Raw genomic sequence first — 12,500 nt, 5'->3', positions numbered from 1 at the left:
GGCCTCTGACTTAACTCTCAGAATGGACGGAAAGAGCCGTGTAAGCCTTTCAAAAGATTCGACCACGTGCCGAAAACTTTAGACTTCCGTGAGCTCTCCGGCTTGCACCGGGACCCCTTTCGCCTGCAGGTCCCGAGCCGCCTTTATTTTTAATTTGCTGTTACGAGTATCGTGTGCCCCAAACCTGCGTGATAAGCACCGCAGGGCGGCAGAGCCATCGCGATTGGCCGGGTGGCAGAGGAGGACCAGACTATTCACAGATAGCGGCCCAACGACTCCCAGAGCCGGTCGTGCGGCGCGCGAGGTCTGCTCTCTTCACAAGAGGCTTTATTAGGGAGTGCTAAGGCAAGGTTCTGTGCCCTCCACCCTCATCGCAACACCCATGGGAGCCTCCGGTCGTCAATAGACCGCCGCACCGGCCTCTGACTGACTCTCAGAATGGACGGAAAGAGCCGGGTAAGCCTTTCAAAAGATTCGACCACGTGCCGAAAACTTTAGACTTCCGTGAGCTCTCCGGCTTGCACCGAGACCCGAAGTCGACGTGCTAAGCACCACGGGACCCCTTTCGCCTGCAGGTCCCGAGCCGCCTTTATTTGCTGTTACGAGCATCGTGTGCCCCATACCTGCGTGACGAGCACCGCAGGGCGGCAGAGCCATCGCACTTGGCCGGGTGGCAGAGGAGGACCCGACTATTCACAGATAGCGGCCCAACGACTCCCAGAGCCGGTCGTGCGGCGCGCGAGGTCTGCTCTCTTCACAAGAGGCTTTATTAGGGAGTGCTAAGGCAAGGTTCTGTGCCCTCCACCCTCATCGCAACACCCATGGGAGCCTCCGGTCGTCAATAGACCGCCGCACCGGCCTCTGACTGACTCTCAGAATGGACGGAAAGAGCCGGGTAAGCCTTTCAAAAGATTCGACCACGTGCCGAAAACTTTAGACTTCCGTGAGCTCTCCGGCTTGCACCGAGACCCGAAGTCGACGTGCGAAGCACCACGGGACCCCTTTCGCCTGCAGGTCCCGAGCCGCCTTTATTTGCTGTTACGAGCATCGTGTGCCCCATACCTGCGTGACGAGCACCGCAGGGCGGCAGAGCCATCGCACTTGGCCGGGTGGCAGAGGAGGACCCGACTATTCGCAGATAGCGGCCCAACGACTCCCAGAGCCGGTCGTGCGGCGCGCGAGGTCTGCTCTCTTCACAAGAGGCTTTATTAGGGAGTGCTAAGGCAAGGTTCTGTGCCCTCCACCCTCATCGCAACACCCATGGGAGCCTCCGGTCGTCAATAGACCGCCGCACCGGCCTCTGACTGACTCTCAGAATGGACGGAAAGAGCCGGGTAAGCCTTTCAAAAGATTCGACCACGTGCCGAAAACTTTAGACTTCCGTGAGCTCTCCGGCTTGCACCGAGACCCGAAGTCGACGTGCGAAGCACCACGGGACCCCTTTCGCCTGCAGGTCCCGAGCCGCCTTTATTTGCTGTTACGAGCATCGTGTGCCCCATACCTGCGTGACGAGCACCGCAGGGCGGCAGAGCCATCGCACTTGGCCGGGTGGCAGAGGAGGACCAGACTATTCACAGATAGCGGCCCAACGACTCCCAGAGCCGGTCGTGCGGCGCGCGAGGTCTGCTCTCTTCACAAGAGGCTTTATTAGGGAGTGCTAAGGCAAGGTTCTGTGCCCTCCACCCTCATCGCAACACCCATGGGAGCCTCCGGTCGTCAATAGACCGCCGCACCGGCCTCTGACTGACTCTCAGAATGGACGGAAAGAGCCGGGTAAGCCTTTCAAAAGATTCGACCACGTGCCGAAAACTTTAGACTTCCGTGAGCTCTCCGGCTTGCACCGAGACCCGAAGTCGACGTGCTAAGCACCACGGGACCCCTTTCGCCTGCAGGTCCCGAGCCGCCTTTATTTGCTGTTACGAGCATCGTGTGCCCCATACCTGCGTGACGAGCACCGCAGGGCGGCAGAGCCATCGCACTTGGCCGGGTGGCAGAGGAGGACCAGACTATTCACAGATAGCGGCCCAACGACTCCCAGAGCCGGTCGTGCGGCGCGCGAGGTCTGCTCTCATCACAAGAGGCTTTAGGGAGTGCTCAGGCAAGGGTCAGCCCGCAGCCTTCCTGGCAACACCCAGGGGAACCAGGCCACTCGCGTCTCTCGCCTTCATTTTCGACACGAGCGCCTGCGGAGGGCCACCACCCCCTCCGATTGTCAAGAGACCTCCGCACCGGCCTCTGACTTACTCTCAGAATGGACGGAAAGAGCCGGGTAAGCCTTTGAAAAGATTCGACCACGTGCCGAAAACTTTAGACTTCCGTGAGCTCTCCGGCTTGCACCGAGACCCGAAGTCGACGTGCTTAGCACCACGGGACCCCTTTCGCCTGCAGGTCCCGAGCCGCCTTTTATTTTTGTTACGAGTATCGTGTTCCCCAAACCTGGGTGACGAGCACCGCAGGGCGGCAGAGCCATCGCGCTTGTCCGGGTGGCAGAGGAGGACCAGACTATTCACAAATAGCGGCCCAACGACTCCCAGAGCCGGTCGTGCGGCAGGCGAGGTCTGCTCTCATCACAAGAGGCTTTAGGGAGTGCTCAGGCAACGGTCAGCCCGCAGCCTTCTTGGCAACACCCAAGGGAACCAGGCCACTCGCGTCTCTCGCCTTCATTTTGGACACGAGCGCCTGTGGAGGGACGGCCGGAGTCAACGTGGGGTTTGCCCGCCCTCCAATAGTGTCAAAAGACCGCCGCACAAGTCTCTGACTGACTCTTAGAACAGACAGAAAGAGTTTGTCAAATCTGTCAAAAAATTGACAAAGTGTCAAAAATTCGACTTCCAAGAGCTCTCCGGCATGCACTCATACCTGTCATTAAAGTGCTATGCCCGTGGAACCGTTTTTCGGATGCCTTTCAGAACGGTCCCGCGCCGCCATTTTGTTCTAAAAATCGTGTTCCCATATATCTCCGGGTACCCCGCCAACCTCACTGCGGAAAAACTACAAGTGGCACTGAATGGGTCTGAATTCCAAATTTGACTGCATCGGTCTGGAACTCGGTCCGGTCAAAACCGTTTGGATTTTTCTCGGTCCGGACTTCCGCGACAGACAAAGTTAAAGTTTTCGGGCTGCAGGCACAAAACGACAGCTGGCCATTTGCCGGGCTCAATTCACCCAATTCCTCCGGCACTTCGGAGCACATGTTCGGTGTAAGTTTGCGAATCTTTCCCGATGCTGCAGCATTTTCCTCCGCTGACACTTAGAATATTTTTCACACTTTGCTGAAAATTTTTCTAAGTGTTTTTTTCCAAGTTTTCCTGGTTACTGATTTCTTCTTTTTAAACATTTTTCTAAGTTTTTCTGGTTACTGATTTCTTCTTTTTAAACATTTTTCGCAGTTTGTCTGGTTACTGATTTCTTCTTTTTAAACATTTTTCGCCGTTTTTCTGGTTACTGATTTCTTCTTTTTAAACATTTTTCGCCGTTTTTCTGGTTACTGATTTCTTCTTTTTAAACATTTTTCTAAGTTTTTCTGGTTACTCATTTCTTCTTTTTAAACATTTTTCTAAGTTTTTCTGGTTACTGATTTCTTCTTTTTAAACATTTTTCTAAGTTTTCCTGGTTACTCATTTCTTCTTTTTAAACATTTTTCTAAGTTTTTCTGGTTACTCACTTCTTCTTTTTAAACATTTTTCTAAGTTTTTCTGGTTACTGATTTCTTCTTTTTAAACATTTTTCGCAGTTTTTCTGGTTACTGATTTCTTCTTTTTAAACATTTTTCTAAGTTTTTCTGGTTACTGATTTCTTCTTTTTAAACATTTTTCGCAGTTTGTCTGGTTACTGATTTCTTCTTTTTAAACATTTTTCGCAGTTTTTCTGGTTACTGATTTCTTCTTTTTAAACATTTTTCGCAGTTTTTCTGGTTACTGATTTCTTCTTTTTAAACATTTTTCTAAGTTTTCCTGGTTACTGATTTCTTCTTTTTAAACATTTTTCTAAGTTTTTCTGGTTACTCACTTCTTCTTTTGAAACATTTTTCTAAGTTTTTCTGGTTACTGATTTCTTCTTTTTAAACATTTTTCTAAGTTTTCCTGGTTACTGATTTCTTCTTTTTAAACATTTTTCGCAGTTTTTCTGGTTACTGATTTCTTCTTTTTAAACATTTTTCTAAGTTTTTCTGGTTACTCACTTCTTCTTTTTAAACATTTTTCTAAGTTTTCCTGGTTACTGATTTCTTCTTTTTAAACATTTTTCGCAGTTTGTCTGGTTACTGATTTCTTCTTTTTAAACATTTTTCGCAGTTTTTCTGGTTACTGATTTCTTCTTTTTAAACATTTTTCTAAGTTTTTCTGGTTACTCACTTCTTCTTTTATAACATTTTTCTAAGTTTTCCTGGTTACTGATTTCTTCTTTTTAAACATTTTTCTAAGTTTTCCTGGTTACTGATTTCTTCTTTTTAAACATTTTTCTAAGTTTTTCTGGTTACTCATTTCTTCTTTTTAAACATTTTTCGCAGTTTTTCTGGTTACTGATTTCTTCTTTTTAAACATTTTTCTAAGTTTTTCTGGTTACTCACTTCTTCTTTTTAAACATTTTCCTAAGTTTTCCTGGTTACTGATTTCTTCTTTTTAAACATTTTTCTAAGTTTTCCTGGTTACTCATTTCTTCTTTTTGATCATTTTTCTAAGTTTTCCTGGTTACTGATTTCTTCGTTTTGAACATTTTTCTAAGTTTTCCTGGTTACTCACTTCTTCTTTTCAAACATTTTTCTTCGTTTTTCTGTTTACTCATTTAGCACTTTCAGGCACTTTCCCATCATTTCCTCGTTCCCGATTTCACCCTTTAAAACGCTTTCGGGCATTTCCCTAAGTTTTGCGGTTCACTCGTTTGGGACTCACTGACACCTTCTCTAGCTTCCCTGCTCACTTTTTTCGTACTGTTGAGAAAATTCGAACCCTTTCCTTAACTATGCCGGTTACTGACTTCACCGCTTCAGACCCTTGTCCCCGTAATGAAAGATACCATTTCCCACCGTGGGAAATGCACGAAAATCGGACTGAACACGGGGGAGGCTCCCCCCTCGAAGGCGAGACCGTCGGCAGAACCGCCGGGTCAAACCCGGCTGAGCTACCCGGCTTACAAGTCTCAAAGTCGGTATGAGCAGTCACGTCCACCCCCATTCCCTTTTGGACCACTTCCCACGGTTCCAAATGCATGAAAATCGGCCTGTACACGGGGGAGGCACCCGCCTCGAAGACGAGACCGTCGGCAGAACCGCCGGGTCAAACCCGGCTGAGCTACCCGGCTCGGAAGCGCCAAAGTCGGGTTGAGCAGTCACATTCACTCCCATCCCCTTTTGGGCAACTTCCCACGGTTGGAAATGCATGGAAATCGGACTGAACACGGGGGAGGCTCCCCCCTCGAAGGCGAGACCGTCGGCAGAACCGCCGGATCAAACCCGGCTGAGCTACCCGGCTTACAAGTCTCAAAGTCGGTATGAGCAGACACGTCCACCCCCATTCCCTTTTGGACCACTTCCCACGGTTCGAAATGCATGAAAATCGGCCTGTATACGGGGGTGGCACCCGCCTCGAAGACGAGACCGTCGGCAGAACCGCCGGGTCAAACCCGGCCGGGCTACCCGGGTTAGAAGCCCTAGAGTCGGGTTGAGCAGTCACAATCACTCCCATCCCCTTTTGAACCTGTTCCCACCGTTGGAAATGCACGAAAATCGGCCTGTACACGGGGGAGGCTCCCCCCTCGAAGGCGAGACCGTCGGCAGAACCGCCGGGTCAAACCCGGCTGAGCTACCCGGCTTACAAGTCTCGAAGTCGGGTTGAGCAGTCACATTCACTCCCATCGACTTTTGGGCAACTTCCCACCGTTGCAAATGCATGAAAATCGGCCTGTACACGGGGGAGGCACCCGCCTCGAAGTCGAGACCGTCGGCAGAACCGCCGGGTCCAACCCGGCTGAGCTACCCGGCTTACAAGTCTCAAAGCCGGGTTGGGCAGTCACGTTCACCCCCATTCCCTTTTGGATCACTTCCCACGGTTCGAAATGCACGAAAACCGGCCTGTACACGGGGGAGGGTCCGCCCTCGAAGGCGAGACCGTCGGCAGAACCGCCGGGTCAAACCTGGCTGAGCTACCCGGCTTACAAGTCTCAAAGTCGGGTTGAGCAGTCACGTTCACTCCCATCGACTTTTAGACCACTTCCCACGGTTCGAAATGCACGAACATCGGCCTGTACACGGGGGAGGCACCCGCCTCGAAGACGAGACCGTCGGCAGAACCGCCGGGTCAAACCCGGCCGAGCTACCCGGGTTAGAAGCCTCAGAGTCGGGTTGAGCAGTCACATTCACTCCCATCGACTTTTGGGCAACTTCCCACCGTTGCAAATGCACGAAAATCGGCCTGTACACGGGGGAGGCACCCGCCTCGAAGACGAGACCGTCGGCAGAACCGCCGGAACAAACCCGGCTGAGCTACCCGGCTTACAAGTCTCAAAGTCGGTATGAGCAGACACGTCCACCCCCATTCCCTTTTGGACCACTTCACACGGTTCGAAATGCATGAAAATCGGCCTGTATACGGGGGAGGCACCCGCCTCGAAGACGAGACCGTCGGCAGACCCGCCGGGTCAAACCCGGCTGAGCTACCCGGGTTAGAAGCCTCAGAGTCGGGTTGAGCAGTCGCATTCACCCCCATCCCCTTTTGAACCTGTTCCCACCGTTGGAAATGCACGAAAATCGGCCTGTACACGGGGGAGGCGCCCCTCTCGAAGGCGAGACCGACGGCAGAACCGCCGGGTCAAACCCGGCCGAGCTACCCGGGTTAGAAGCCTCAGAGTCGGGTTGAGCAGTCACATTCACTCCCATCCCCTTTTGAACCTGTTCCCACCGTTGGAAATGCACGAAAATCGGCCTGTACACGGGGGAGGCCCCCCCCCTCTCGAAGACGAGACCGTCGGCAGACCCGCCGGAACAAACCCGGCTGAGCTACCCGGCTTACAAGTCTCAAAGTCGGTATGAGCAGTCACGTTCACTCCCATCCCCTTTTGGACCTCTTCCCACCGTTGGAAATGCACGAAAATCGGCCTGTACACGGGGGAGGGTCCGCCCTCGAAGGCGGGACCGTCGGCAGAACCGCCGGGTCAAACCCGGCTGAGCTACCCGGCTTACAAGTCTCAAAGCCGGGTTGAGCAGTCACGTCCACCCCCATTCCCTTTTGGACCACTTCCCACGGTTGGAAATGCACGAAAATCGGCCTGGACACGGGGGAGGCTCCCCCCTCGATGACGAGACCGTCGGCAGACCCGCCGGATCAAACCCGGCCGAGCTACACGGCTTACAAGTCTCAATGTCGGTATGAGCAGTCACGTCCACCCCTATTCCATTTTGGACCACTTCCCACGGTACGAAATGCATGAAAATCGGCCTGTACACGGGGGAGGCACCCGCCTCGAAGACGAAACCGTCGGCAGAACCGCCGGGTCAAACCCGGCTGAGCTACCCGGCTCGGAAGCGCCAAAGTCGGGTTGAGCAGTCACATTCACTCCCATCGACTTTTGGGCAACTTCCCACGGTTCGAAATGCACAAAATTCGGCCTGAACACGGGGGACGCTCCCCCCTCGAAGGCGAGACCGTCGGCAGAACCGCCGGGTCAAACCCGGCTGAGCTACCCGGGTCGGAAGCGCCAAGGTCGGTATGAGCAGTCACATTCACTCCCATCCCCTTTTGGACCGCTTCCCACGGTTTGAAATGCACGAAAATCGGCCTGTACACGGGGGAGGCTCCGCCCTCGAAGGCGAGACCGACGGCAGAACCGCCGGGTCAAACCCGGCCGGGCTACCCGGGTTAGAAGCCTCAGAGTCGGGTTGAGCAGTCACATTCACCCCCATCCCCTTTTGAACCTCTTCCCACCGTTGGAAATGCACGAAAATCGGCCTGTACACGGGGGAGGCGCCCCTCTCGAAGGCGAGACCGACGGCAGAACCGCCGGGTCAAACCCGGCCGAGCTACCCGGGTTAGAAGCCTCAGAGTCGGGTTGAGCAGTCACATTCACCCCCATCCCCTTTTGAACCTCTTCCCACCGTTGGAAATGCACGAAAATCGGCCTGTACACGGGGGAGGCCCCCCTCTCGAAGACGAGACCGTCGGCAGACCCGCCGGATCAAACCCGGCCGAGCTACACGGCTTACAAGTCTCGATGTCGGTATGAGCAGTCACGTCCACCCCCATTCCCTTTTGGACCACTTCCCACGGTACGAAATGCATGAAAATCGGCCTGTACACGGGGGAGGCACCCGCCTCGAAGACGAGACCGTCGGCAGAACCGCCGGGTCAAACCCGGCTGAGCTACCCGGCTCGGAAGCGCCAAAGTCGGGTTGAGCAGTCACATTCACCCCCATCCCCTTTTGGGCCACTTCCCACGGTTCGAAATGCATGAAAATCGGCCTGTACACGGGGGACGCTCCCCCCTCGAAGGCGAGGCAGTCGGCAGAACCGCCGGGTCAAACCCGGCTGAGCTACCCGGGTTAGATGCCTCAAAGTCGGGTTGAGCAGTCACATTCACCCCCATCCCCTTTCGGCCCCCTTCCCACGGTTGGAAATGCATGAAAATCGGCCTGTACACGGTGGGCGCTCCCCCCTCGAAGGTGAGACCTTCGGCAGAACCGCCGGGTCAAATCCTGCCGAGCTACCCGCGTTAGAGGTCTCAATGTCGGCTTCAGCAGTCACATTCAATCCCATTCCCGTTTGGACCTCTTCCCGCCGATGGAAATGCACAAAATTCGGCCTGAACACGCGGGGCGCTCCCCCCTCGAAGGCGAGACCGTCGCCAGAACCGCCGGGTCAAATCCGGCTGAGCTACCCGCGTTACAGGTCTCAAAGTCGGGTTGAGCAGTCACGTTCACCCCCATCCCCTTTCGGACCCCTTCCCACGGTTGGAAATGCATGAAAATCGGCCTGTACACGGTGGGCGCTCCCCCCTCGAAGGTGAGACCTTCGGCAGAACCGCCGGGTCAAATCCGGCCGAGCTACCCGCGTTAGAGGTCTCAATGTCGGCTTCAGCAGTCACATTCAATCCCATTCCCGTTTGGACCTCTTCCCGCCGATGGAAATGCACAAAATTCGGCCTGAACACGCGGGACGCTCCCCCCTCGAAGGTGAGACCTTCGGCAGAACCGCCGGGTCAAATCCGGCCGAGCTACCCGCGTTAGAGGTCTCAATGTCGGCTTCAGCAGTCACATTCAATCCCATTCCCGTTTGGACCTCTTCCCGCCGATGGAAATGCACAAAATTCGGCCTGAACACGCGGGACGCTCCCCCCTCGAAGGCGAGACCGTCGCCAGAACCGCCGGGTCAAATCCGGCTGAGCTACCCGCGTTACAGGTCTCAAAGTCGGGTTGAGCAGTCACGTTCACCCCCATCCCCTTTCGGACCCCTTCCCACGGTTGGAAATGCATGAAAATCGGCCTGTACACGGTGGGCGCTCCCCCCTCGAAGGTGAGACCTTCGGCAGAACCGCCGGGTCAAATCCGGCCGAGCTACCCGCGTTAGAGGTCTCAATGTCGGCTTCAGCAGTCACATTCAATCCCATTCCCGTTTGGACCTCTTCCCGCCGATGGAAATGCACAAAATTCGGCCTGAACACGCGGGACGCTCCCCCCTCGAAGGTGAGACCTTCGGCAGAACCGCCGGGTCAAATCCGGCCGAGCTACCCGCGTTAGAGGTCTCAATGTCGGCTTCAGCAGTCACATTCAGTCCCATTCCCGTTTGGACCTCTTCCCGCCGATGGAAATGCACAAAATTCGGCCTGAACACGCGGGACGCTCCCCCCTCGAAGGCGAGACCGTCGCCAGAACCGCCGGGTCAAATCCGGCCGAGCTACCCGCGTTAGAGGTCTCAATGTCGGCTTCAGCAGTCACATTCAATCCCATTCCCTTTTGGAACACTTCCCGCCGTTAACAATGCACGATATTCGGCCTGAACACGCGGGACGCTCCCCCCTCGAAGGTGAGACCTTCGGCAGAACCGCCGGGTCAAATCCGGCCGAGCTACCCGCGTTAGAGGTCTCAATGTCGGCTTCAGCAGTCACATTCAATCCCATTCCCGTTTGGACCTCTTCCCGCCGATGGAAATGCACAAAATTCGGCCTGAACACGCGGGGCGCTCCCCCCTCGAAGGCGAGACCGTCGCCAGAACCGCCGGGTCAAATCCGGCTGAGCTACCCGCGTTACAGGTCTCAAAGTCGGCTTCAGCAGTCACATTCAATCCCATTCCCTTTTGGAACACTTCCCGCCGTTAACAATGCACGATATTCGGACTGAACACGGGGGCCGGTCCGCCCTCGAAGTCAACACCGTCCGCAGAACCGCCGGGGCAAATCCGGCTGAGCTACCCCGCCCCCGAACACTCAAAGTCCCTCTGAAGCCTTGCATTCGCCTCCTTGGAAAATTGACGTCAAACATTACCAAAATCGGGGGCACGAGCACTAAAGCTAAGTCTCACCCTTTCCCTATCCCTAACCAGGAACCGAACGCCCACCCTCAGCCTCACACCAACGCCGGTGCCACTCCAGACAGACACACCCTTCAAAACCACACCCATCCGGCCATGCAACTCAAAAAGGGTCCAAATTCAGAAACACCCCCTTCAAAAGGCACTCCATCCTCGGCCACACCACCGGGACATGCTCCCCTCGGCGATAATTAAGCCCCCACCACTATTTGAAGCCAACTGCAGCCGCAACTCGAACGGAGAAATCAGTAACCAATTCAAAAATGCGCTTGGTTACTGATTTCTACTGAGCCGAAAAAATTCTAAGTGTCGGTGGTTACTGATTTGTACCGACCCGAAAATATTCTAAGTGTCAGTGGTTACTGATTTATACCAAGTCGAAAATATTCTAAGTGTCAGTGGTTACTGATTTATACCGACTCGAAAAAATTCTAAGTGTCGGTGGTTACTGATTTATACCAACTCGAAAAAATTCTAAGTGTCGGTGGTTACTGATTTATACCAACTCGAAAAAATTCTAAGTGTCAGTGGTTACTGATTTATACCAAGTCGAAAATATTCTAAGTGTCGGTGGTTACTGATTTATACCAACTCGAAAATATTCTAAGTGTCAGTGGTTACTGATTTATACCAACCCGAAAATATTCTAAGTGTCAGTGGTTACTGATTTATACCAACTCGAAAAAATTCTAAGTGTCAGTGGTTACTGATTTATACCAACCCGAAAAAATTCTAAGTGTCGGTGGTTACTGATTTATACCAACTCGAAAAAATTCTAAGTGTCGGTGGTTACTGATTTATACCAAGTCGAAAAAATTCTAAGTGTCAGTGGTTACTGATTTATACCGACTCGAAAATATTCTAAGTGTCGGTGGTTACTGATTTATACCAAGTCGAAAATATTCTAAGTGTCAGTGGTTACTGATTTATACCAACCCGAAAATATTCTAAGTGTCAGTGGTTACTGATTTATACCAACTCGAAAAAATTCTAAGTGTCAGTGGTTACTGATTTATACCAACCCGAAAAAATTCTAAGTGTCGGTGGTTACTGATTTATACCAACTCGAAAAAATTCTAAGTGTCGGTGGTTACTGATTTATACCAAGTCGAAAAAATTCTAAGTGTCAGTGGTTACTGATTTATACCGACTCGAAAATATTCTAAGTGTCGGTGGTTACTGATTTATACCAAGTCGAAAATATTCTAAGTGTCAGTGGTTACTGATTTATACCAAGTCGAAAATATTCTAAGTGTCAGTGGTTACTGATTTATACCGACTCGAAAATATTCTAAGTGTCGGTGGTTACTGATTTATACCAAGTCGAAAATATTCTAAGTGTCGGTGGTTACTGATTTATACCAACTCGAAAAAATTCTAAGTGTCGGTGGTTACTGATTTATACCAACCCGAAAAAATTCTAAGTGTCAGTGGTTACTGATTTATACCAAGTCGAAAATATTCTAAGTGTCGGTGGTTACTGATTTATACCAACTCGAAAATATTCTAAGTGTCAGTGGTTACTGATTTATACCAACTCGAAAATATTCTAAGTGTCAGTGGTTACTGATTTATACCGACCCGAAAAAATTCTAAGTGTCGGTGGTTACTGATTTATACCAACCCGAAAATATTCTAAGTGTCGGTGGTTACTGATTTATACCAACCCGAAAATATTCTAAGTGTCGGTGGTTACTGATTTATACCAACTCGAAAAAATTCTAAGTGTCAGTGGTTACTGATTTATACCAACTCGAAAATATTCTAAGTGTCGGTGGTTACTGATTTATACCAACTCGAAAAAATTCTAAGTGTCGGTGGTTACTGATTTATACCAACCCGAAAATATTCTAAGTGTCGGTGGTTACTGATTTATACCAACCCGAAAAAATTCTAAGTGTCGGTGGTTACTGATTTATACCAACCCGAAAATATTCTAAGTGTCAGTGGTTACTGATTTGTACCGACCCGAAAAAAATTCTAAGT

This window comes from Chiloscyllium punctatum, unplaced genomic scaffold, assembly GCF_047496795.1.
Source record: "Chiloscyllium punctatum isolate Juve2018m unplaced genomic scaffold, sChiPun1.3 scaffold_1621, whole genome shotgun sequence".
NCBI classification, from domain to species: Eukaryota; Metazoa; Chordata; class Chondrichthyes; order Orectolobiformes; family Hemiscylliidae; genus Chiloscyllium; species Chiloscyllium punctatum.
Note: the sequence above shows the minus strand (reverse complement) of the source record.